The 26902-nt window shown below is 40.5% G+C and overlaps 1 protein-coding gene across 50 annotated transcripts in view; it reads right to left on the minus strand.

Annotated features, from left to right (window-relative positions):
- Positions 1-26902, minus strand: part of ZHX3 (zinc fingers and homeoboxes 3) — a 140394-nt gene that overhangs the window by 63153 nt on the left and 50339 nt on the right. For 13 of the 50 annotated variants that reach the window (XM_054674263.2, XM_054674249.2, XM_054674267.2 and 10 more), the window contains one exon: positions 14377-14424. The gene's annotated coding sequence lies outside the window, so the exon portion shown is untranslated. 50 annotated transcript variants of the gene reach the window in all.

A 26902-nucleotide genomic window follows, 5' to 3' on the forward strand; every position in this document is an offset into this window, starting at 1 on the left:
ATAGGCCATTCCTACATGGATCCTCCAGAAGGCAGAGCATGGGACAGTAAATCATATCATAATCCAGTGAAGTTACTTTGGCAGAGGGCTGAGATGATATAGCTCAGATGCTTTCCCTTCAAATCATCGAACTTACTGCAAAGAGTAGTAACTCACATATCTTAGAACCCCTTTTTTAATGTTTATTTTTGTAGGTACATGGTAGGTATATATATTTATGGGTTACATGAGATATTTTGGTACAGGCATGCGACGCATAATAATCACATCAGGGTAAATGAGGAATTCATCGCCTCAAGTATTTATCCTTTGAATTATACTGTTATTTGTAAATGTACGATTATTTTCTACAATAGTCACCCTGTTGTGCTGGCAAATACTAGGTCTTATTCAATTTTTTTGTACCCACGAACCATCCCTATTTCCCCCCCGTCACTCACCCTACTACCTTTCCCAGCCTCTCTGGTAACCATCCTTCTACTCTGTATCTCGATGAGTTCAATTCTTTTAATTTTTAGCTCCAACAAATAACTGAGAACATGCAAAGTTTGTCTTTCTGCTCCTGGCTTATTTCACTTAACATAATGACCTCCAGTTCTATCCATGTTGTTGCAAATGACAAGATCTCATTCTTTTGTATCGTTGAATAGTACTTCATTGTGTATATGTACTACAGTTTTCTTTATCCATTCATCTGTTGATGGGCACATAGGTTGCCTTCCAAATCTTGGCTATTGTGAATAGCGCTACAATAAACGTAAGCATGCAGATATCTCTTCGATATACTAATTTCCTTTTTGGGGGTATATACCCAGCAGTGGGATGGCTGGATTGTATGATAGCTCTATTTTTAGTTTTTAGAGGAACCTCCAAACTGTTCTCCACAGTGGGAAATTACATTCCCATCAACAGTGTACAAGCTGTCCCTTTTCTCCATATCCTCACCAGCATTTGTTACTTATTGCCTGCCTTTTGGATAAAGGTCATTTTAACTGGGGTGAGGTGATATGTCATTGTAGTTTTGATTTGCATTTCTCTGATAAATGATGCTGAGCACTTTTTCCTATGCCTGTTTGCCATTTGTATGTCTTCTGAGAAATGTCTATTCAAATCCCTTGCCCATTTTTAATGGGATTATTAGATTTTTTTCCTATCGAGTTGTTTGAGCTCTTTATATATTCTGATTATTAATCCTTTGTCAGAAAGGTAGTTTGCAAATATTTTCTCCAATATTGTGGGTTGTCCCTTCACTTTGTTAATTGTTCCCCTTGCTGTGCAGAAGCTTTTTAACTTGATGTGATTCCATTTGTTCATTTTTGCTTTGGTTGCCTGTGCTTGTCCAGGTATTACTCAAGAAATCTTTGCCCACTTCTGTTTCATGGGTCTATGTGTCTGTTTTTATGCCAATATCATGCTGTTTTGGTTACTGTAACTCTGTGTATAATTTGAAGTTAGGTAATGTGATTCTTCCAGTTTTGTTCTTTTTGCTCTGGATAGCTTTGGTTATTCTGGGTTGTTTGTGGTTCCAATAAAAATTTTTGAATTGTTTTCTCTATTTCTGTGAAGAATGTCACTCATATTTTGATAGAGATTGCATTGACTCTGTAGATTGCTTTGGGTAATATGAACATTTTAACAATATTTATTCTTCCAATCCATGAATTAGACCCCTTATGTATCATATTTATAAAAGTAAGCTCAAGCACTTTAAAATCATGACCTCTAGAGTGTTTTAAATTACTGTCATTATCAGATTATCCTCTAAGAGTGTGTGAGTGTGTGTGTGTGTGTGTGTGTGTACATGTGTGCACCTGTCATTATTTCAAATTTTAAAATATTTGAGTGCTACTAGATGCTCAGCTCTAAGAGACAGGGTACAAGGAGGAAGAGTTCAAAACTATAGTTGTCTCTGCCCTCAAGAAGTGTAACAACTACTACCACCATCAACTGGATAAAATTATAGGATGTCAGGCACTGTGCTTTACATTTATTTTCTCATTTAATTTGATCCTCACAATAACCCTATGAGCTAAATATCAACTTGATTTTCCAAATTGGGAAACCAAGGCTTGAATGGCTAAGTCATTTGACTCAGTCACACAAGCAACAGGCAACAGCTAGGATTCAAAGTCAGGTACTCCCAATTCCAAAGCCTAGATTCTTAACCACAGCACATCTGGCTGACAAGAAAACACAAACATCCATTAAGGGTGAGGAGTAGAAAGTGTATATTTACAGTGAAGAGCTAAGTCCTGAGATATGGAGTAAAGTGGCTTAGGAGAAATCAAAGAATGCAAATAGGGTGAGGAGGAGCCACATACACAGCTGTTAGCTTTGTGAACCCTGTGAACACTGATGCCTAACTGATCAAACACAATCTGTCTGCTGGCCTCTGACCCATGATCTACTAGTGTACTATGTCTTTAGCCACTGACAGAATGGAAAACCAATGACGTTTTGACAGGCCTTAAGACCTTTCAAAGTTATCTCCAAGGATGGAATCAGCTCTTTCCCTGATGTGGACAGACTTCTATTCTGTTCTAGACATAAGGCCATATATGGAGGAAGTTTGAAATCCTCTGGCCAAATACTAGATAGTACTTCCATTGTTTAATAATTAAGTGATTTTTATAACCCTGTCCCTAAGAGCATATGGCAATTGTCTTTGCCCACAGGATCAACTGTCACTAACCTTTTAGCTTGGTGGAAAAAGCTAAATGTCTTATAATGTCTAAACAAAATGTAACACCACTTCCTCTGTGCTTGTCTCCATGTACCAGAAAGTCGTGGGTCTAAGTGGATGTGGTGTCCCTCTCATGCCTCAGCAGTCCCTTTACAAAGCAGCAGACTTCTGGGTACCCAGGTCGGGGCAGACCTCCCAACCTTCAGGGTATGCTTCTAGGTTCCCAGTGCTCCAAGACAGGGAGAAATACTTCCTCTATAAAATAATGGGGAGTCAGAGGCATATGGGATTTCCCTTTGCTTCCATGAAATTAGGAGAAAGCACCAACACTTTCTAGTAATTCCACAGTGAATAGGATGTGCTACCAGCCCAGCATCAGTAGGGCTTCTCTTCTTTCTCAAGAAGTGTAATTAGCTGACGTGGCTGCCTGGAATTAAGATTGCCGCTATCAAGGTAATAAGAAACAGTTCCATTCTTCCCCATGAGCCAATTATTATCAGGGTCACATCTGGAACCTTGGCTTCATTTTCCCGATTCAATCCATATTTGCATGACCACTATGGACCAGGTTCTATGCTAACATCTCACTGACTCAAACAGTCTTAGGAAATGGATATTATTTCTGTCTTACCTATGTGGAAGCTAAATAAAGCTCAGGAAAGTTATATCTTTTGTCACAGAGCTGGACAATTATAGTTGGATACCAGACTGAATCTCCTGACACTATTATGTTCTGGGCTGACTCCACTATGTGCCACTGACTCCCGTAGTGCTGAGGTTTGGGGCCTTATAATATTATAATAACAATACATGGGATTTCAATGGTCATCCTCATAATCAAGCTCTTACTCTACTCTCAAAGGAGAAAGAACATATCATGTTTAAGGGGGCTATTAGAAGGCAAATGTGGTAAGTGCTGCAATGAATGGACACAAGCAGTTTAGAAACCCTATGGCGAGGATCAACTGACTGGAGTGAGGATGAAGGAAAACTTAAGAGATGTGAAGCCATCCACTGGGGAGGAGATGCTTTTGAGGTTAACAAAAGCTCTTAAACACAGAGTTGGAAGCAGGCAAACACTAAGGGATTCGTGGACCACCCCTTACATCAGGGTTTCTCAATCTTTTTATTGACATTTAGGGCTAGATAATTCTATGTGCTGGGGGGCTGTCCTGTAAATTGCAGGATATTTAGTAACATCCCTGACTAGATGCCCACTAGATCCCAGTAGAGCACACTGTCCCCAGGTCATGACAACCAAAAAGTCTCCAGACACTGCCAAATGTCCCCTAGGGGACACAGTTATCCCTAGTTGAGAACCAGTGCCTTTGGTGAAGATGTGCCAGAAACTGGGGATTGGCTAAATGCGGAGGCTGGGGAGGTGCAGAGCAAGAACAGGAAGCCATGAACCAGATAGGAAAGAGGGACAGATGTGTGACTCAAGTCCTCTCAGCAACTCCCTCAGGTATGGACTCTGACTACCTTAAAGCAAACGGAGGGTCAGGCACAGTAGCTCACGCCTGTAATCCTACCACTTTGGGAGGCTGAGCCAGCAGGATCACTTGAGCCCAGGAGTTCAAGTCTAGCCTAGGCAACAGAGTAAGGCCCTGTATCTATTTTTTAAAAAACACATATTTAAAAAAAGACAAATGGAGGCAAATGAGATCCCATGATGAGGGCCCTTTGATGAATGTCCAGTAGGACCCTGATTGGGAGTAGGACATTTATAAGTGGAGAGGATGGATTCTAGACCCACGCAGCTTGGAACAGAAAAACCCTTACTCTCTTTCTCCTTTCAGTAAATCAAAGAAAGAGAAGACAACCAGGGGGAATGCTAATAGAATAGTCACAATGAACCTGGAATTCCCACGCCCATTTGGGAGGATTGGAGAGGAACTGGATAAGGAGAAATACTGATGTGTGTTGTGTCTGTGACTGCAGTGCCATCCTTACCTTCTCGGCCATCTCCTATTCCCTCACCTCTCACCCTTGGAAGGGTTTTGGCCCAGGAAAAGCAAAAGGAGTTGGGATACTTAGTTCAGGGAGGGAGGAAGGAAAGAAAAGAAGGGAGTAGAGATGAGAGATTTCTGAGGTTCAAAAGATATCTATTGACAGTGTTCACAAAAAGGACCATGTTTCCCAGTAAAAAGAAAACAAGGTAAAGCTGAGGCTGGGGATGGGGGTTGAGGAAAGGGAAGGGGCCTACAAGTAAATGTTTACAAAATGCCCACTGAGTGTCAATTCTGGGCAAGGCACATTGCATGAGTCACCACCTTCAATTTTCACAGCATCATGTAATACCTATATATGAAGTGGTTATAACAAGCTCCTTTCTATAGAGAAGGAAAGTGAGGTTCAGAGGCATCTTCACAGACTGAGGGGCCTCCCAGCGTGGCCAGGGGCTTGTTTGGCAGACTCCTCCATGCTGTGCCTCCTCACACTTCAGCACCCACAGCCTCTTGCCTCATGCAAGCTGTAAGCTGCCTGCTTGTCTGTTTGCTCTGCAACATTAGAGCAGAGGGGCTCTAATCTGTGTCAGGTGCTGTGCTTTGAGTTCTGTGACTCTAGTATTTCCTTATGTGCCAGGCACAGGCCCCAGTGATACAAAGAAGGGAGCAAGAGTTAACGCTGAGGTGAACAAAGGACCCGTGGAAGCCCAGCTGTGTGAATTTACAGCACAACTAATGAGCACACCCAGTTACATAACTGCCTCTCCTGCTCTGCTCCTATGCTCAGCAGCCACTAGAGGAAAGCAGGGCCGTCTTTCTTTTCCTGTGCTATATATAATTCCAACTGTTTGGGCAGGGAAATGTGCTACAGCTCCACAGCTCAGTTACATTAGATCTTAATTTTTTCTTAAAAACCTAGCAATTTCTAACAGTGATGCCACAAAGATAATAATACAGTAATCTTAAAATTGAGATACTTTACCCACATTTCCTGCACTTTTCTACCTTGAAAACACTCATTATTTCTGGTTCCACTTTAAGAAGCAGCAAGCAAGGAAAGGGTGAAAATGTGAGATGCTGAAGAGACAGCTTGCAACATTCCATAATTACAGCCTTCAATGCTGGAACCTCAAGTCTCCAATATCAAATGGAACAGTACTTCCCCTTGGTATCTAACTAGGAGCTGATCCATTAACCAGGAATATATTTTTGATATAGAGTAGGCCAGTTTTGTTTCTGGTTCTTTTGCATCTCCTTTCCTAGGCCCTAAACACAGACTCCATGACCTCATGACAGTAGGATGAATGCTGCATAAAGAGAATCATTCATTCGTCCTGGGACTTCACTGAAGATGATTTTTGCTTAGTAAGCCTCTTCTTCAGATATAATACTAAAAGGTATGTTTTCTGAGACCTATTAAAGCACACATTTACTAAAATTTACATTAAGTTCATGTCAGTCCTAAAAGGTTCTCTAATTTCTGAAAGCCATAGTCTGTTATTCTAATGTGAATTGTTACACACACATACAGACACACCTTGAACATTTTAAAATTACATTTATTTAAGCATACTCACTCACTCATACTTTTTGCCAATTTGGTTGGGCTTTCCCCTAAACCAATTCTTCTAAAATGGTGAGACTTTAACAAATAAAATGATACAGCTGATATTTTCATAGGGTAATAGGTTAAGAAGAAAAAAATCCAGGCTTTTGAAATACTAATTGTATTAGCATTAATACTAATACCTAGGCCAGGCGCAGTGGCTCACACCTGTAATCCCAGCACTTTGGGAGGCTGAGGCAGGTGGAACACTTGAGGTCAGGAGTTTAAGACCATCCTGGCCAACATGAGGAAACCCCATCTCTACTAAAAATACAAAAATTAGCCAGGCGGCGTGGCACATGCCTGTAATCCCAGCTACTCGGAAGGCCAAAGCAGGAGAATCACTCGAACCCAGGAGGTGGAGGTTGCAGTGAGCCGAGACTGTGCCACTGCACTCCAGCCTGAGGGACAGAGCAAGACTCCATCTGAAAAAAAAAAACCAATCAAACAAACAAAAAAAACTAATATCTAAATATTAGCAGTACTATGATTTATAGACATGAACTCTTATAAAGAGTATGTATATGGCTGGGCATGGTGGCTCATGCCTGTAATCCTGGCACTATGGGAGGCTAAGGCTGGCAGATCGCTTGAGCCTAGGAGTTTGAGACCAGCCTGGACAACATGGCAAAACCTTGTCTCTACAAAAATACAAAAATTAGATGGGCATTGTGGCGTGCGCCTCATGCCTGCAGTTCCAGCTACTTGGCGGGGCTGAGACAGGAGGATTGCCTGAACCCAGGAGGTCGAGGCTGCAGTGAGCCAAGATCATGCCACCGCACTCCAGCCTGGGTGACAGAGGGAGAACCTGTTTCAAAAAAGAAAAAAAAGAGTACATACACATTTTGAGACTTGCTTAATACTGGGCAGCTCAGTTATAGCAAGTACTAGTCAAGGGTGGCATGTCACTGTGTTCAGAGTTGGATGAACCTGGGTTCTAATCTGGACTCAGCTACTTCCTAGTGTAGGTCATTTGGGTCTTGGGCAAAGTATTGAACCTCCCAAACCTCAGTTCTCTTTTGCACAATGGAAATCATCTGAATATAGACAAGATAGGGCCCACTATAAAAATTAAACAAGATAGTCTGTGTGGAAGTATCTTTAACAGGCATTAAGTGCCTGTTAAGTGTCTTTAACAGGAGAATTAAGTAGCATGTTCAGGCTTTTTGCCTCCTTCCTCTTCCCCTCCACTCCCCAGTGACCAATTTGCACCCTGAGTAAGGTTTTGCAGCACCATCCTTCTCCTGTGGCTTGTAAACCTCTGCAGTAACTTCAGCAATCTACACTGCCTGCACCCTGCCCTCCCTGTATGCTCCCCTGAATCACAACCATATTTGCCTTTCTAGAGCACATATCATTGTCTTCAGTGATTCCCTGCAGGACAAAGTGTGCCCACTTCAGCCTGGTATCATGGTCCTGTCTTAGTCTGGTCCAACCCACCCTTTCTGAACAGTTCCTTACAAACCCACATCTTCCTACCTCAACTCTGCCTAGGCCATTCCCCTGCTTCAAGCTCTTACAGAGCCTCCCATGGCCTACAGTATAAATTCCTAACTGTTTCAGGTGGCATTTGAGACCGATGGTATCAGGTCCCTGCGCCTCTCCAGTTTCACTGTCTGCTACTCGTTTCCCTCCTTATACTTTACACCCAAGCGTAAATCTACTTATAGTACCTGAAACCCCATGCTGGGTCATCACTCTTCAGCTTTACATACACTCCTCTCTTTGACGAGAATACTCTTCTCATCCATTTGGCAAATTCTTCAACAGATTTCAAACCTCTCTCAAATGCCTCTACTTCTGTGGTACAGTCTGTCCAGAACTGTGTCTTGTACATTTTTCTACTACTTTGCACCTGTGCCTGTCATACAACGATTTCTCAGGTTTTTTTTTTTGTAATTCACTGACCATTATTAATGTCTTCTCTGCTAAAAGTATAACAACACTCAGCTTTGCACAGAGCAGTTACTTGGGAAATGTTTGCATTGCTGAACACAGGCAGCTTCCAATCTCATGGGAACATCAGATGAAATGCAGAGGATACATGCTATACAACACAGTCAAGAGGACTGAAAGCAGGCAGCAGGAGAATTCCACAACATTCCTGTTTAAAATGTTAAAATGTTGGTGGCTGCCAGAGCTCAGGAAAAGAAAATTTTTTTATGTGGTTACAGCTCACTCTAACGAGTCAATTACATTGACCTAAAGCCCATGGTGCTCAAAACTGTATTTCTCTCTCCAAAACCTCATTCTTCTATAAAGCTCCCTCCTCTGTGGAATGAATGTGGGCAATCGCTTTTGCAGTGTTTGACGATGCCAGTTTATGGCTATGTTTTTCTGTTCACTGAACTGGCTCATTTCTTCAGGAGAACAAACTGTTCTCCACTGAAGCAGGAATTGGCTGGGTTCTAACAAAAAGATTTTTCCCCCCTGACAGTGTTTTTGCAAAAGACCCAAGTCAATTTATAGCCAAGTAACAAAAGGTCAGAAAGGTTAGTCAAGCAATGGGCGTAATTCCTGTGTGTCACAGCCAATAAAGGAAATGGGTGGGGATAAATAGTATGCAATTTTAACCTGAAATTATTTGTGCAAAACTATTCTTGTAAACTATACAAAATTACCCATGACTTCCACTATAAAGGATTTCTCACTCTGATTTTTTTAAAGGCACATTTACTTTGGAAGAACTGAGATGACCTCAAATTCCTCATTCACAAATGGAAAATGTTAAAAACTTTCTTCACACTAATATAAGAAAAACTTGGTCATTGTTTTGCAGCCCTGAAACAGAATTGTTCACATAAAAAAAAAATCTCATAGTTAAGTCACAATTAAATACAATTTGCATGACTGAATTTAAAATAAATTGCAAAATTCCCTTGCCAAAAGGGAAACAATATTGACCAAAAGGATAGGTCAAGAAAAGACCCTACAAAAGTGACAGTTCCTCTGTTTTAATCATGCTAAAAGTATAACAAACTACTGCATTATTCAGTGAGCATAAGAACAAGAAAAGCCTGCCTTTAAAGCAGACACGAAGAACTGACATCACCAGCCAAGCAAGCGGAAGGCAGATGAGTAATAGCCTGCACTGGGCGGCCAACCAGGCCCAGGCCCATGAGTCTGTGGAGTAAGAAAGCCTTTCAGATATCAAGGTCGTTGGGAGGCCTCCTTCCCCCAGTTCTCCAATACAAAGTCTAATCTACTCACCATTTAAAACAATCTTAGCATCCAAAAGATGAATGGTTAAATAGAACCCTGTCACCGTTCAGACAAGATGGTCTAAACCCATTTCTCTCCCCACCTCCTTGTAAGCACAACTGTAAATCCTGAAAATAACACAAAAGGCAACCAAAGGAGAAGTCTGAAAGAAAAAGGAAGGTGAATTACTTAGGGACCCAGGATTGGAGGAACAACATAGCAGCACATCTTATGACCACACCCCCATTCAACAGAAGAAGGTGGCCGAGGGTGTTTCCCAACCCCCAACCTAGCAACAGAGGGCAGCAGAGGATTGAATGGGAGTTCTGCCGACAATACCAGGCCAGCTGGAAGCACCAACAAGGGGGATAGCTCAGGACCCCACTAACAATAAAGCAGTCTGGGGAAACACTTTTCCCCCCGACTACAGGGCCCCCAGGAAGCAAGCTGCATCCCAGCAGGATGGAGACTCCCTCCTCTACCTAGATATCAGGCAGCATGGCCTGGGGAAACTCCTTACCCCCATCAGACAGCACCAACAGGGACTAGTGGGAGCCGTGGCAGCACCAGATAAACCAAGTGGACCAAAAGAGTACTGCAAAGGCTCTGAAAAGTAAATCATCGTTGGAACCACAAGAGTAAATCCCAGCTCACATGCTGCATCTAAACACTGTGACCGCCTGCTAAAATGGAAGATTTAAATAGGACCCAGACTCTCTTAATAGACAAAATGTCCAAAGTAGATTTTAAAAAATCACCTGTTGGCCAGGCGTGGTAGCTCATGTCTGTAATCCCAGTACTTTGGGAGGCTGAAATGGTTTAATCATTAGAGGCCAGGAGTTCGAGACCAACCTGGGCAACATGGCAAAACCATGAAGATGGACTGAAAACAGACAGAACCTCCAGCACTTATGAAACAACAGCAAAAGATCCAATATTCATATTATCAGAGTCACAGGAGAGAATAAAAAGAAGGGCTGAAAGAGTATTCAAAAAGATAATGACTGAAAATTCCCCAAATTTGCTGAAGGACGTAAACCTAGATTCAGAAGGTGAACATATCCCAAATAGGATAAACTCAAAGAAATCCACACCAAGACACATCTTAATTATATTTCTGTAAATTAAAGACAAAGAATAACTCTTGAAAGCAGAGAAAAACAACATACTACCTATAAGGGAACATCAAGCGACAACAGGTTTCTTATCTAAAACCATGGAGGCCTGGCCGGGCACACTGGCTCACGCCTGTAATCCCATGACTTTGGGAGGCCAAGGCAGGCAGATCATTTGAGGTTAGGAGTTTGAGACCAGCTTGGCCAACATGGTGAAACCCCGTCTCTACTAAAAATAAAAAATAATAACAAATAAAATTAAAAAATAAAACCATGGAGGCCAGAAGGAAGTGGCACAACATTTTTATGGTTAAAGGAAGTTTTTCAAACAGAAAGGAAATGATTAAAAGAATTCTGAAGCATCAAAAGGGAACAGAAAAGGCAGAAATATGGGGAGATATATATATATATAGATTATCCTCCTGTAGTCCCAGCTATTTGGGAGGCTAAAGCAGGAATATTGCTTGAGTCTAGAAGTTCACTTCTACCCTGGGCAACATAGCGAGACTCTGTGTCTTAAAAAAATTAAAAATTAAAAGGGGGAATGTAAAGGGACCTGAATGGAAATCAGGTTTCCACATTTCACTCAAAGTGGTAAAATACTGATCATAGTAGACTACAGTAAGTCACATAGGTATACTGTAATACTCAGAGCAACTGCTAAGAAAATAATACAAAGAAATACACTAAAAAAACTATTAGAAAGTCAAGATAAAAACCTCTCAAAATGTTCAAGTAACCCAGAGAAAGACAAGAAAAGAAACAGTAAATAATAAATGGCAGATTAAAGCTCTAATATGTCAATAATTAGCTTAAAGATAAATGATCTAAATACACCAACTAAAAGGCAAAGATTGGCAGACTAGAATAAAAATACAACCCAACTATATGCTGTTCACAAAAACTCACTTCAAATTCAACAAAATAGTTAAGCTAAAAGTAGAGTACTGTCTATAGAATAGATAGAATAGCAATGCTTATTTTAAATTATGCTTATCATTTTTGATACAGAAAAATATTTGGATAAGACATGATAAATAAATACATAAATATCCTAAAAGTGAGATACAAAATATATATATATAAAACATGGCTTTACACTGTATGTAAGCAATTTCTAAATAAATACCTAAAAGGAATGATATCAAGATATCACTAAGGGAATCTCAATTATCTTCATTATTCTTTCCTATGTTTTTCAGATTATCTACAATAAGAAAGAATGGCTTTTATAACTTAAAAAATGTTGTTTTTTCCAAATAAAGCAGTCTATTCAAGATAACTGTATTGCTGCCTAGGGAGGAGGAAATAATCTTTATCATTGCTAGCCACCATTAATGTGGATCTTTCTACTGATGAGTTGGCTGTCTATACCTGCCTTACCCTCCAAAAGACCAGAGGCACAGGGCAGAAGGCCTGAAAGACCAGGAAATGTCCTCTTTTCAGACTTTGGGTATGGGACCCAGGGAGGAGGGGCTGGGAGTGGGAAATGAGAAGTTAGGGAGCAGAGGGATAGGGGACAGGGGCTAGAGAGAAGACAGTACAGACAGTAGAGCAGGACTACTGGATGCCTGCCTCACTTCTAGTGGTTTCCAGAGTCATTGTTCTAGGTCTTCTTAGGCCTCGCCACTGAGCTAGTTCCTGTGTTTTCTTAATCCATCACCTGAGACCATGTGAGTACGTCTTAGTCCCCTGTGGCCCAACAGAGCCAAACCCAGGTGTCATCCCGCGATGCTGGTGGCCACAGCCCAGAAGAGGAAAGTCTTCATTTTATACTGCCAAGTAAGTCTAACTGTAACATGCCCATCTTCTTTTATTTTTCAGTTTCTCTCTAACTTTATCCAGGAGTCTTGTGACAGCCTTCCTACCATATAACATGCCCAATCCCTTTTCTGGCATTTTAAGTAAGAAATTCTAAAGTAATCTTCAGTTCTTCCTCACCCATTACTTATATATACAATATATTATTATAAAGGAGACAACACAGAATATAGAAGGCAGATTTCTAAGGTCCCCTATTAGAGGTTTATAATTCTTTTATAAAATGTTATCTTTTCTCTTCCTCAACACAACAAATGAACCCCATTAAAGTCAAAACTGAAAACTCTGGCCAGGAGTCTGTTATATGTAAGATGCCTCCTTGTTGATGTTGCTATAGTCCTAATTAACAGTCGACAGGACATTTCAAGACTTCTCACTCTTATCACCAGTCCTGGAAAAGTTGTCTTTTTCTATAACTGAGGACATGGAATCCCATCTCTAGGGCCACACAGGATAAACCAAAGCCAACCTTGACCTTAAGGAAATTTGTAAGGACTGCAGGACTATTTTAGTGCCCCCACCCTTGCCATCTCTCATGGTCAAAGTACCAACAAGAAGAGGAAACACAATTTTGCAAATACTTTAGCGTATATTATTTGAGACCACATTCACAGTTAAAATAAGCTTTTATTTTACCTGTTGTCTTGGTTTTGGGGACTACAGTAAAAAAAAAAAGTATAGACTTGGAGTAAAAGTGTCCCTATTACTTATTAGCTACATAGCTTTGTAGCCTCTTTGTCTATAAAACGGAAATAATTATGTATATCTTTTGTGAGGACTGAATAATGTATTACTTATAAAAGTTCCAGGTGTTCTCCTGGTTCCATTTAATATTCCTACCTTGGTTTCTTTTTTCCATGTACTTCTCATTTATGTTTTCTTCTTGTATTTTATGGACCAGAGTGAGTCACTTTAAATTCTGGTAGAACAGGATGCCATACGAATATACAATATAAAAATAGTAGATATTCCTCTGGGGAGTAGGGGTGGGCACTGACTGGGAAGGGACATGAGGAAACTTTCTGGGTAATGATAATATCCTTCTAGGTGTCTGGGTTTTATAGGTGTATCCATTTGTCAAAACCAGGTCCATATACAGTTAAGATTTAACTACAATAAAATGCACACATCTTACTTCCAAAGAAAAAACCTATAAACAAATAATTACCTCTACTTAGCGATAAAACATGCTGAAATAGTGAGGGGGGAATGCATCGAAAATACTATGACAGATGACTAGATAGAGGGAAAGCAAAATCAGTAAAATATTGATGGCTGAAAACTGGTAGTGGGTATATGGTTGTTCATGGTAATAATCTTTCAATTTTGCAGTATGTTTGAAATTTTTCATAATAAAATGTTGGAAAAAAATTCCTACCAAAAAAAATGGAAGGTACTCAATACTTGTTAGTTCTCAGCCAGGCGCAATGGCTCATGCCTGTAATCCCAGCACTTTGGGAGGCTAAGGCAGAAGGATTGCTTGAGCCCAGGAATGTGAGACCAGCCTGGGCAACATCGCAAGACCCCGTCTCTACCGGAAGGAGGGAAGGAAGAAAGGAAGAAAACTTTAATGCCATGAGGGGGACGCTGCAAAAATAAAAATAAAAATACTTGTTAGTTCCCTTCTCAAATCCTATCCCTATTGTTATTCATCTATTTGCTTATTCACCCATCAACACGTACTAGGCACACACTCTAGCATTGCCTGGTACAAGTTGCTTAACCCCAGCTCCTCTGCATCTCAGTTTCCTCATCTATGGAATAATAATTACAAGTGCCTCACAGGATTTTTGTGAGGATTCAGTGAGATAATAAACATGTAGCACTTAGCTCAGTGCCTGCCACACAGTTGGTGTTTGAGAAGTGCTAGCTGTTATTATGTCATTATAGCATACAATAAGGAGCATGGGCATCACAGCAGATTATTCCAGTAACAAGTAATGACTAGAAGCCCTGACTCCTGACTGCTTGGCTTCAAATGCCAACTCTACCACTTATTACCTTTGTAGCTTTGGGCAAAATTCTTAAGCTGTGTCTCAGTTTCCTCATCTGTAAAATAGGAATAATACATGTCACTCTCATAGGGTTATGACTAATGCAATTATATTGCTTATATTATTTTGCTATATATGCATATATGGCTTAGACAGTAGCTGAAACAGTGTAAACACTCAATTGATGTTAGCGAATTCACCATGCTGGACACTCAGAGGACATAATGATGAATGCCTAAGTCCCTGACCCCTCAAGGAGTTGATAATGCAGGAGACAAGAAAGCAACGTCAACAGAGGGATCACAAAGCAGCCTATAATGAATGTGTGCTACAGGAAAGGTACTACAATGGGCATGCGATACCCGAGGGAGACTGATAATAGTGAGTGAGGAAGACCAAAGAAGACTTCAAAGGGAGAGTGGCATTGATGAACTGGGACTTGAAGTCAGAAAAGGGGAAGAAAAAGCTTGTTAAAGGACATGGTATAGGCACCCTACTAGAGTTTAATAAAAGGTAGGTCAGGGTGGTTTGGAAGATTCATGCCTGGAAAGGTCAAAAGGATTTTGAAAAAATGATATATATATATATTTTTTGACATGGAGTCTCGCACTGTCGCCCAGGCTGGAGTGCAGTGGCGCCATCTCGGCTCACTGCAAGCTCCGCCTCCTGGGTTCACGCCATTCTCTTGCCTCAGCCTCCTGAGTAGCTGGGACTACAAGCGCCCGCCACCATGTCCAGCTAATTTTTTGTATTTTTAGCAGAGACAGGGTTTCACCATGTTAACCAGAATGGTCTCGATCTCCTGACCTCGTGATCCACCTGCCTCAGCCTCCCAAAGTGCTGGGATTACAGGCGTGAGCTACCACGCCCGGCAAAGGATCAACTATTCTTACACTCCACCAGGTTCGTAGAGCTAAGTCTTACAAATTAATTATATCAACCAGTAACTTTTCCTTGATTTTTCTAAGAAATAAATACTACTCATCATTTATCCACTGCACTCTTTATATAGAGAAACAAAGAATTCATAACCATAACCATTTTACCAACAAGGAAATATCTCTACTAAATAATACGTCCCAGAGCCTCTAGAGGAAGGGCCAGGGAAGAGGCTACCAACACTGTGGTAGAATCGAGTGAGTTAGTGCCACTCTAGTTGTTTCACTACTTTGAGGTTACAACTTGGAATCTGACTCAAGAAATTAAATTCAGGAAGGGAGAGGTGTCCATGCAGCAGAGAAGAGTTGGCTCCCTTTGGCCACTGCCAGCTGGCCATGCTGGGCCTCAGAGATTGCTATGCCTTGGTAAACACATTTCTGATTTCTGTAGGCACTGAGCAAACTCACTAAGCCTTACCAAAGTGTTTTCAACATCACAGCCTGAAAGAAGTGGCTAGGACAGGGGCAGGTTTTGTGATTAAAGGCACCAAATGCTACTTCAAAATTATGTAAATTAAATATATAAAGTATAAATGAAAACATTTTTTCAACACTGTTGGAAATTAAAATAGTAACAATTTATTTTTACATTTAACTTCAAGGGAAAAATAAAAAGCAAACTTATTTTGGTGTAAACCAAGCCTTTTTAGCAGAGGCACCTTTGAGTGAGGTAGGTGTGCTGGCTGATGTAGGCTCGGAGGAACAATCTCCTTGTCTGTGAGCTCCATGAGGACAGGGACCATGACTGTCTTGCTTACTGCTATGTTTTTAGGGTGTAATACAGTGCCTGGCATATAACTGTTGCTGAGAAATACCCACTGACAGAATAAGACTAGTCTCCAGCTTTGTAAATTGAGAATTTTTTTTATATTCATTAAGAGACTATTCAGTTCTTAATTAGGTGAGGGTAGAACTGACTTAATACCAACTAAACTCGATGGAGACAAATTAGATTTTTTCCCCTCATTTTTAGAAGGGGTATAGCTTTCTAGGAGCCTCACTATTCCCGTAATTTACCCAGAGCTGTCCTTTCTTAATATCAAAGCATCTAGGAAACAGAATCACTAATCAGGTTGCTGCATAAGGAACAAATTTAGAGCCCCTTCAGGGGTTTTCAACCTGTGTATCTAGCATGCCCAGCCTTGCAGCAATCAGAATGTCTGCCCCAGGCCAATATGGCATTTCCCTTCACGGACAGAGCCAGGTGTACTCAGAGTCCCACACTCCAACTCCTCCTAGACTCCATGCAGACTTCCCGTGTGCTGTCCCTTTGCACCATTCTTCATCTAAACATGTTATAAAACCCTTAGCTTTTGCTATTTTTAAAATAGATTTAGGTAGTGGTGAATCTGGACTTTTAGCGTCCACATCATCTAAATAGTGTACATTGTACCCAATAGGTAGTATTTCATCCCTCAGCCCCCTCCCACCTTTTGGAGCCTCCAATGCCTATTACTCCACTCTATATGTCCATCTGTACCCATTGTTTAGCTCCCACTTATAAGTGAGAACATGCATAAACCTCTAGCTTTTAAGATTTTTCTGTGTATAGTGCTTCAGGTTGGCTGCTTCCTAATGACAAAGGAAGGACCTTCAACTACAAATGCCTCCAGAAGATTGTGTGGTCACCTTCACATGGATGTGCACCAATTTTCAGGCCATCTTGGCCTCAGCAGCAAACACTGAGGCAACATCTTCAGAGAACTTAAGGCTACTAAGTGGTATCTTGGGACCTGTGATTCTGTATAAAGCTGGTTTGGAATTTCTTTTTTCCAGTAAGTGCAGTATCTTGCATTGACTAATTTTCTGCTATCATAGCCTCATAAAATGTTCATGAAAATCTCTCATCGTAGCTTTCCACTACTGTACCCTTTAAAAAGGTCTAGGAAATTAAACATATTGGAAAATGAGCCTATAGGCAGCACTGTGGACAGTCATCATTCATATTTTACCCACTTACAGAAGGGGATTTAACCCTAAGCTTTCTTTCATATTCTTAATCCAGTTTCTACTCAGGTCCAAATTGATTCTCTAACTCCACAATGACTCTTAAAAGTGAGATAGAAAATAAGATCTTGTCAGGATTTGTTTTCTTTTCTTTTTCTTTTTTTTTTTTTTTGAGACAGAGTCTCACTCTGTTGCCCAGGCTGCAGTGCAGTGGCGTGATCTCAGCTCACTGCAACCTCCGCCTGCCAGCTTCAAGCAATTCTCCTGCTTCAGCCTCCTTAGTAGCTGGGACTACAGGCACACGCCACCATGCCTGGCTAAGTTTTCGTATTTTTAGTAGAGACGGGGTTTCACCATGCTAGCCAGGCTGGTCTCGAACTCCTGACCTTGTGATCTGCCCACCTTGGCCTCCCAAAGTGCTGGGATTACAGGTGTTAGCCACCACGCCCAACCCTTTTTTTTTTTTGAGACGGAGTTTTGCTCTTGTCAGCCAGGCTGGGGTACAGTGGCACAGCTCACTGCAACCTCCACCTCCCAGGTTCAAGTGATTCTCCTGTCTCAGCCACCTGAGTAGCTGGGTTTACAGGCACCCGCCACCATGCCCAGTTAATTTTTGTATTTTTAGTAGAGATGGGGTTTCACCAAGTTGGCCAGGCTGGTCTCAAACTCCTGACCTCAGGTGATCCACCCGCCTCGGCCTCCCAAAGTGCTGGGATTACAGGAGTGAGCCACTGCACCTAGCCAAGATTTCTTTTAAAAAATCATTTTGAGCTAATTTTAGAGTTACAGAAAAGTTGCAAAAATCGTACAGAGTTTCCATATATCCTGGCCCCAGCTTCCCCAGTGTTAGCATCTTACATAACCATTGTATATTTACCAGAACCAGAACTTTAACATTAATACTATTAACTAAACCAAAGACCTTATTCAAGTCGTACCGGTTTTTTCTACCGATGTCCCTTTTCTGTTCCAGAATCCTATTCAGAATCCCTGCTGTATTTAGTTGTTATTTATCCTTAGTCTCCTGCAGCCTGTGACAGTTCCTTGTTCTTTCCTTGTCATTCACGTTCTTGACAACTTTTAAGAGTATTAAACAGTTATTTTGTTGACTGTCCCTTGATTCGGGTTTGCCTGATGTTTTCTCATGATTACTCTGAGGTTATGCATTCTTGGCAAAAATACCACAGAAATGATGTTGTGTTCTTAATACATCATATCATGGGGCTCATGATGTTGATATGTCTTATTGCTGGTGGTGTTGGTCTTGACCTCTTGGTTAAGGTGGTTTCTGCTGGGTTTTTCCACTACCAATTTATGACCTCTTTCTTTATAGTTAATTAACATGTTGAGGTAGTTTGAGATGATGCAAATTCTTTCAAAGCTTTCCTGAAGGACTACTGGCTCCCTCATTCACAAACCTGCTCACTCTGCTTAAAATTTCCAAGAGATTAGTTGATATGATTTCCCCTAACTATTTCTGCCACACAAGCAACTCTGATTACTTTTGTTTGTTCAGTGAATTTTACTTTTCTTCTGCTTATTAAAAAAAAACCACATATTCATTGTTTAAAAAAATATAATTGTGGAGCTCTCATAACCCCACCTTCAGAGATTAGCACTATAATTTGATGTATATTCCATATGAACCTTTTTTCCTCTTTTAATACCAATGGAGTCAGAAACCATGAGCTTAAATCACAGTTCCACCATGGACTTTGGGCAAGTTGCCTAATTTTGTGTGCAGGTAATTCTTTCTTTTTGGGAGGCCAAAGACTTCTTTGTAAATCTGATCTATAGACTCTCATTCTCAGAAAATGCACAATATATTGTACACACGACATTTTGCATACAACTATAGGGACTCACAGACTAGGTTAAGAACCCCTATTCTATTTATCACCTTTGATCCACAATTCTGTTTCTGGTAATCTAGCCTATAAAATACTTGCACATACAAACATGTACCAAAAACATTTCATGTAGTGCTAGTAAAAAATTGGGAATAATTTAAACATCCACCAACAGGGAACTGGCTAAATTATGATGACTCCACACTATGGAATACCCTACAAAGAATGAAGTAGATACATGTGAATGGACATAGAAAGACTCCCATGATATACTATTAAATGAAAACATTTCAGGACTTTGCATGACTCCATTTTTGGTAAGATGAAGGGAGAGAGGGATGGAGAGGGAGGGAGAAAGAAGAGAAAAAGAAAAGAATTAGGGAGGGCATGAAACCTATATATATGTAAATGCATAGAAAAAAATCTGGCAAGTTTCACAATAAACCCAACATCAATGACTCTGGGAGAATAGGATTATCAGGTGAATTTTATTATTTATTTAGTCTGTAACTATTATATTATTTGAACTTTTTACAAAGAGTACAACTTTAAAAACCCCAATAAGATTTTTAAAACCCTCTTCATAGGCAACAACTCTGAATGAATATAGATTTTAAAATGTTTAATGACTGGCAGAAATAATTTAATGATAAAAGAATAACCAAACTGATAAGAATTTTGCCCAGAATGGAATGATAGTTCAAGATACATATGACACAAAATCAAAGAGTTGAATGAGAAAAACCTAATGAAACTCTCCATGGATACAATAATGTAATTTGCTAATATTCATTTCTAATAAAAATACTAAGAACAAAAGGCATATAGGTAAAGAAAGATGATATAAAACATCTCTCTAAGCCAAATGTGAAAAAAAAAAGGCAATAAAAGACAGGCCACTTTTACCATCTTAAATAGTTTTGAAGTTCTGGCCAATGCAGCAAGACAGCTGAAATAAGGTAGGCATATATATTGCATAGGAAGTTAAATATGTTATCTACAGATGAGATGATTGGACAACTACAAGAGCAAAAATAAAAATTTTTGGAAGAGCTTTTTGTAAGGTAGAAATAAAACTTTTACATCCTGTTTTTAAGAGACATCACTTGAACAATGCCATGGGGTAGATGAGGTCACACAGTGGACACTTGAACTCCAGATGTCACTTCTGGACCAAGGTTAAAATTGTTCTTTGTTGAACTCCTTAAAAACTTGAGGGAATACAACCCAATTCCCAAGATTTGCCTACTTCTAGTTCATCAAGTAAGGCTCCAACAGCCCGAAATCTATCACTATTTGTGTGGTCCAAATGACAATGAGGAAGAGGTTATCTCTCGCACCATTTTTCCCTAGAACAGTAACAACAATGGCAACACAAGCAACTAACAATGGTGGAACACACACTGGACACCTTTCTTTCTAAGCACTACAAGTGGTAGCTCATTTAACCTTCACCACAACCCTTGGTAGTAGATTCTAATTTTGCCTCCAGTTTACAGATGAGAAAATTGAGGCACAAAAGAAGCTAATAACTTGCCCAAGGTTACTCAGCTAGTAGCTGGTAGAGCCAGGAGTTAAACCCAGGCAGTCTGGTTCCGGGCCCATGCTCTTAGCACTACACAATCCTGTTGCCTAAGAATGTACAGGCAAATTGTCATCTACAGGAAAGATACAATCTATGAATTAGAGTTCTGGAGGCAACTGAATTGAACAAAAGATTCAAATGACAGAAGGAAACTACTTTTAGCATGGAAAGACCTGAAAGAAGAAACAAGAAGGCACTCCCAGGGTCTCACACATCATTAGCAAAGAGGATCCCTGGGACATGACCTGGAAACATCTGAAAACAATGTGAGAAGGAAGAGAGAAAAAAAACTCCAAGTAAACAAGTTAACAAATAGATTACATGAAGGGGAATCTAGTAGAGTTATTTTTTATTTTTTTAAATAACAGAAGTCTAGAAATGAGACAATCTAAGATATAAAACCTCAAAGAAGCTCAGCAAATCAGAATACCTCAAGCTGTCATCTGTAAACAAACAAAAATGATGCCACCCCCAGACCAAGTGGCCTCATCATTCATCTACCAAACTGTTTCCTAGAGTGGCAGTCAAACTGCATTTCCTTGCCTCCTGACTCCAGAGGGAGCTGACTTAGGTTGTGTGGGAACTGAGCATGCTGGCATTGCTGGCCACTGTCCCTGAAGGAAAACACCTCTTCCACACCACTTTTCTGTATCTCCTCTACTTCTTTCTCTAGCATGGATGTGGCATTTGGGCCTGTTGTGAAGACTAAGCCAGCCATCTGAAAAAGCTCTAGCCACCCCATGCTGGACATGTATTACAGTGCTCAATATGTTCAATTTCCTGAACACAAAGACTGATCTTTGCCAACAGCCAATCCTAAGGCCTTTTAATTTCTGTACATGCTGTACTTGAGGGATTTTATCTCTCTTCTTATGGCTTTGATATCCTCCTTGGTACAAGTGAGTCTCACACCTTTATCTCCAGCCCCAACATCTCATCTGAGTTTCTGATCCATATTTCCAACTGCTCCTAGATATGTTTTCCTAGACATTCAACAAGTCCTAAAATAAACTTTCCCCTGCTTCTCTGCAAATTAGTCTCTGCACCCAATCCACACCCTTTATGCCACTCCTCAAGTTGGTCAGTAGTTCCACCATCTATCACCACCTTCCCTAAAACTAACAAACAAAAACTCCTCTGAGGCATGCCCTAATTCCCAATCTCCACCATGGCAGGCATTGGTAATTTTAGATTCTGCCCCGAAATTCCTCATATCTCCTCTTCTCCATCATCACTGCTATCTCCTTGCTCAAGTTGTTCTCACCTCTTATCTGGACAACTGCCACAGCTGCTTAACTGATTTCCCTCCCTGCAGGCTGTGCTTCACATGACAGCAAGAATTATCTTCCTAAAAAATGAACTAGAACATGGCACTCCCTTGCTTTAAACCCTCTGGTACAGACCACAGGATACAAACTGAAACTTGTCGCCCAACATTCAAGGTGCTTCACAATCTGGCCCCAACATCCCTTGTCCAGCCTCATCTCCATCATCTCCAGCCACTATCCCAAGAACAGGGTGATGTACCTGTGCACCTTCAGACTTTTGCCTTCTCACTTTATCCTCTTTCTCACAAAGCCCTGCTGGTACATACAGTAACATTTAGCTCCCAGGGTGCCTGCACTGACTCACCAAAAACCACTCCCTCTCTCTTTCTCTCTCTCTCTGTATCCAGTACACCTGACACATCACATCTTTTGCCATTGTTGGCTGATCTGCACATCATGCCACCTCATCAACCTTGAAGGCAGGGACAGAATTGCCTTTACTTTTGTATCTCCTGCACCCAGCTCAGGATCTGTTGGCTCAGAGTGAGACCTCAGTGGTTGTTAACTAACTGAATCAAAAAATAGCAAAATACTTATGAGTACCAGGCTGAGGCTCAGAAGAATTAAGACACTTCACAGAACAAACATTAAGGGGTGAAAAAAAAATTGGAGAGATAGGGTAGATAAGGAATAGGAAGAGAAGATGCCAAAAAAGGGGCAAATTAAATTTCCTTATATGGAAGAAAAGGCAAGTTCTTGCTTTTGCTTTGATTATAGTAAATAAATTCAGAAAAATATGTTTAGCACTAAGAGATTTGAAAGATTGTTCACCTTTAAAATTTGTTTAAAAGCTAAAGAAAGCAAAGAATGTTCTGTAATACAGAAGACATAATGGAGAAGAAACAACAAATACAAAAACAAAGAAACATACAACATACAGAAAACATAATACAATAGCAATAATAAATTAAAGAGTATAAATTCCCATATAAGATATAGAACCTTCAAAGATAAGTTAAACAGACAAAATCCGACAACATTCTGTTTGCAAGATAGGCTATGAAATAACGATAATGAAGTTGGAAAATGTAACAAAATCATTACATAAGAAATTATAGACCACGAAAAAAGAATAGAGAGCAGTATTGCTTTCTGTGCTACCGAAAAATAAAAATAAAAACTAAATACACAACTAATAATCTTGAGAAACAAACAGAAGCATTAGAGGAATTTTTTTTTTTTTTGAGATGGAGTCTCGCTCTGTTGCCCAGGCTGCAGTGCAGTGGCGTGATCTCGGCTCACTGCAACCTCTGCCTCCCGGGTTCAAGCAATTCTCCTGCCTCAGCCTCCACAGTAGCTGGGACTACACGTGTATGCCACCATGCCCGGCTAATTTTTGTTTTGTATTTTACTAGAGACGGGGTTTCACCATGTTGCTGAGGCTGGTCACGAACTCCTGAGCTCAGGCAATCTGCCTGTCTCAGCCTCCCAAAGCTCTAGGATTACAGGCATGAGCCACCACTCCTGGCTGAGGCTTTTTTTTTTTTTAAAGAAATAAATTAGATATTTTGAAATTGAAAACCAAAAAACTTTTGAAGGATTCGTAAGAAACTGACAGGAGCTGCTGCCTAAGAGAGGAGAGCTATTTGGCCAAGGAATAAGAATGAATGGGAAACTGACTTTTCACTACATCCTTTTGTATTTTTTAAAGTTTTATATTTCAACTAAAAGTTGCTGTGAATAGACTAAAATTGATACTACTGGCAAGTGCAAAAAAAGGAAACATAAAATTGGAAAAACAGGACACAAAAAGAAGCAATAAAATTGTAAGAGAATATGTGTGTTAATAAATTTGGATAAAACTAAATAGATGAGTTTTTAATCAAAAATGTAAAATTCGAACACTGGCAAAAATAAAATACCTAACCAGACCAACATCTTTTAAAAATCAAATAACTAGGCCAGGCGCGGTGGCTCACACCAGTAATCCTAGCACTTTGGGAGGCCGAGACGGGCAGATTGCCTGAGCTCAGGAGTTCGTGACCAGCCTCGGCAACATGGTGAAACCCCATCTCCACTAAAATACAAAAAAAAAAAATTATGAGGCATTTTGGGGCAGAAATCCCAGCACTGTGAGAGGCCGAGGCGGGTGGATCACGAGGTCAGGAGTTCAAGACCAGCCTCACCAACATGGAGAAACCCCGTCTCTACCAAAAATACAAAAAAAAAAAAAGTTAGCCGGGCATGGTGGCACATGCCGGTAATCTCAGCTACTTGGGAGGCTGAGATGGGAGAATCACTTGAACCCAGGAGGCAGTGGCTGCAGTGAGCCAAGATCGCACCACTGCACTCCAGCCTGGGCAACAAGAGTGAAACTCCATCTCAAAAAAAAAAAAAAATCAAAGAATTATACCCCTAAAAAGTAGTCAATTCTTTCACAGTCTCCAGGAACAAATGATTCACGTTATAGAAATCATGCCAAAAATGGATCAAAATATAGGTTATCTAATTATTCTACTAATCTGACCCTAAAACTGGCTAAAAGAAATGGAAAGAGAGAAAACTATACACAAAGCACACAAAGCTCACTCCGAACTTACGCTCAAAAATTTAAAAGAATAGTAAATAGAACCTAGAAACAGATTTTTAAAATTTTTATTTGTGTCATGTCAACAGAAATAAAAACATTCATTTGTTAAAATCTAACACCTATTCTTAATTTTAAAATTCTAAAACTAATAATAAAGGTATATTTTCTTACCCTGATTGAGTACCTATTTATTGAACCAAATGTCAATTATACTTCAAGGGAAAAAACAAACTATGCAGTCATTAAAAATAAGCACAAAATAAGCATTTTATCATCACTGTTAACACAGTATCAGAAGTTCCTTCCAACAAAAAGCAACATAAAAATGAAGGAGAGACACAAATACAATAAAGGCAGATGTTATATATATATTTTTAAAAATATAACACCATTGTAAACTTATAAAACCCAAAGGAATCACTTAAATCATTATGATAAAATTTTTTTTTTTTTTGAAACGGAGTTTCGCTTTTGTTGGCCAGGCTGGAGTGCAATGATACAATCTTGGCTCACTGCAACCCCCGCCTTCCGGGTTCAAGCAATTCTCCTGCCTCAGCCTCCCGAACAGCTGGGATTACAGGCACCCACCACCACGCCCAGCTAATTTTGTATTTTTAGTAGAGATAGGGTTTCTCCATGTTGGTCAGGCTGGTCTCAAACTCCCGACCTCAGGTAATCCTCCTACCTCGGCCTCCCAAAGTGCTGGGATGACAGGCGTGAGCCACCGCGCCCGGCCGTTACGAATAAATTTAAAGTGACCACAGTCATGATCAGTACAGAAAAACTTATAGTATTCCTGGTTCTCAAGCTTGAGTGCACATGAAATTCATTGTGCAGCTTTTTAAATGTTGATGTCCACACCTCCCCCAAGACAAATTGTCTCAGAGTCTCTGAGGGTGAGACCAGGGATTAGAATTTTATAAAGCTTCTGAGGTGATTTTAATGTGTAGCCAAGTAGAGATGCCCACTACTATATACTTAATTACCTAAATATCTTTAAAAATACAAAGTAAAAAAGTATTACTATTAACCGTTCATAATATTCACAAATGGGTAGAGAAAGACTGCCATAAGGAACAAATGTTCAAAAGAAGAAACCTGAGAGAAGACATAGCTCCTGTACAAATGTCTCTAGTCCACTGCAGTTTAGGCAAAAAGGTGGGCAGTTAATACCAGAACCAGTGGAGGGGGACAAGACCCATGGCCACAACAGAACAATGGTAGCAATAGATAATTATTCTCTTTCCAAGTGTTACTGAGGTAGGAGGCATGTGTGAGGATTTCATAGAGGCCGAGGTACTCTAGGATTACCTGCATACCTGTATGAGGTCATATGAAAGATAAATTTCTAGAAATGCTGTATTAATTGCTGAGTCAGATGGTATGTGCCTCTAAAAGTGAAAGATTAATTTTAAAAGACTTTAAAAGTGAAAGAGAAAAAGCATGACGTGTAGAATAAACATCATACTTCATAGGTAGAAGCAGAGTGGCAGAAATGAGGTAAGCTGGAGTTAGTCAAGATGGCTCAGTGTCACCAGGTAGTAGGTACAGAGACTGACATATAAGAAAACTCTCAGTGATTCCAGTTTGCCTTTGACCTTCCCATTAACCTTCCCCCACTGCAACCTCCAGTCATATGCAATGTCCCCATCCTACCAGTTATCTAACTCCACAGGCATTGCTAGGGCCCACCTGTTCCCTCTATCCTGACCATAATATTCTTCTTTCAGGTCACCTCTCACCTGAACCACTGTAACTCTTTTTGTTAATCTCCCAATCTTTTTTTTTTTTTTTTTTTTTTAAGATGGAGTCTTGTTCTGTCGCCCAGGCTGGAGTGCAGTGGTGCGATCTCGGCTCACTGCAAGCTCCGCCCCCCAGGTTCACGCCATTCTCCTGCCTCAGCCTCCCGAGTAGTTGGGACTACAGGCGCGTGCCACTGCACCCAGCTAATTTTTTGTATTTTTAGTAGAGACAGGGTTTCAACGTGTTAGCCAGGATGGCCTCGATCTCCTGACGTCGTGATCTGCCTGCCTCGGCCTCCCAAAGTGCTAGGATTACAGGCGTGAGCCACTGTGCCCGGCCTTTTCTTTTTTTTTTTTTTCTTTTTTTTTTAAGATGGAATCTCACTCTGTTGCCCAGGCTGGAGTGCCGTCTCGGCTCACTGCAACCTCCGCCTCCCGGGTTCAAGTAATTCTCGCACCTCAGCCTCCCAAGTAGCTGGGATTACAGGCGCCTGCCACCATGCCTGATATTTTTTTTTGGATTTTTAGTACAGATGGGGTTTCGCCATATTGGCCAGGCTGGTCTTGAACTCCTGACCTCAAGAGATCCACCTGCCTTGGCCTCCCAGAGTGC

The sequence above is a fragment of the Pan troglodytes genome, chromosome 21 (assembly GCF_028858775.2).
Source record: "Pan troglodytes isolate AG18354 chromosome 21, NHGRI_mPanTro3-v2.0_pri, whole genome shotgun sequence".
Lineage (NCBI taxonomy): Eukaryota > Metazoa > Chordata > Mammalia > Primates > Hominidae > Pan > Pan troglodytes.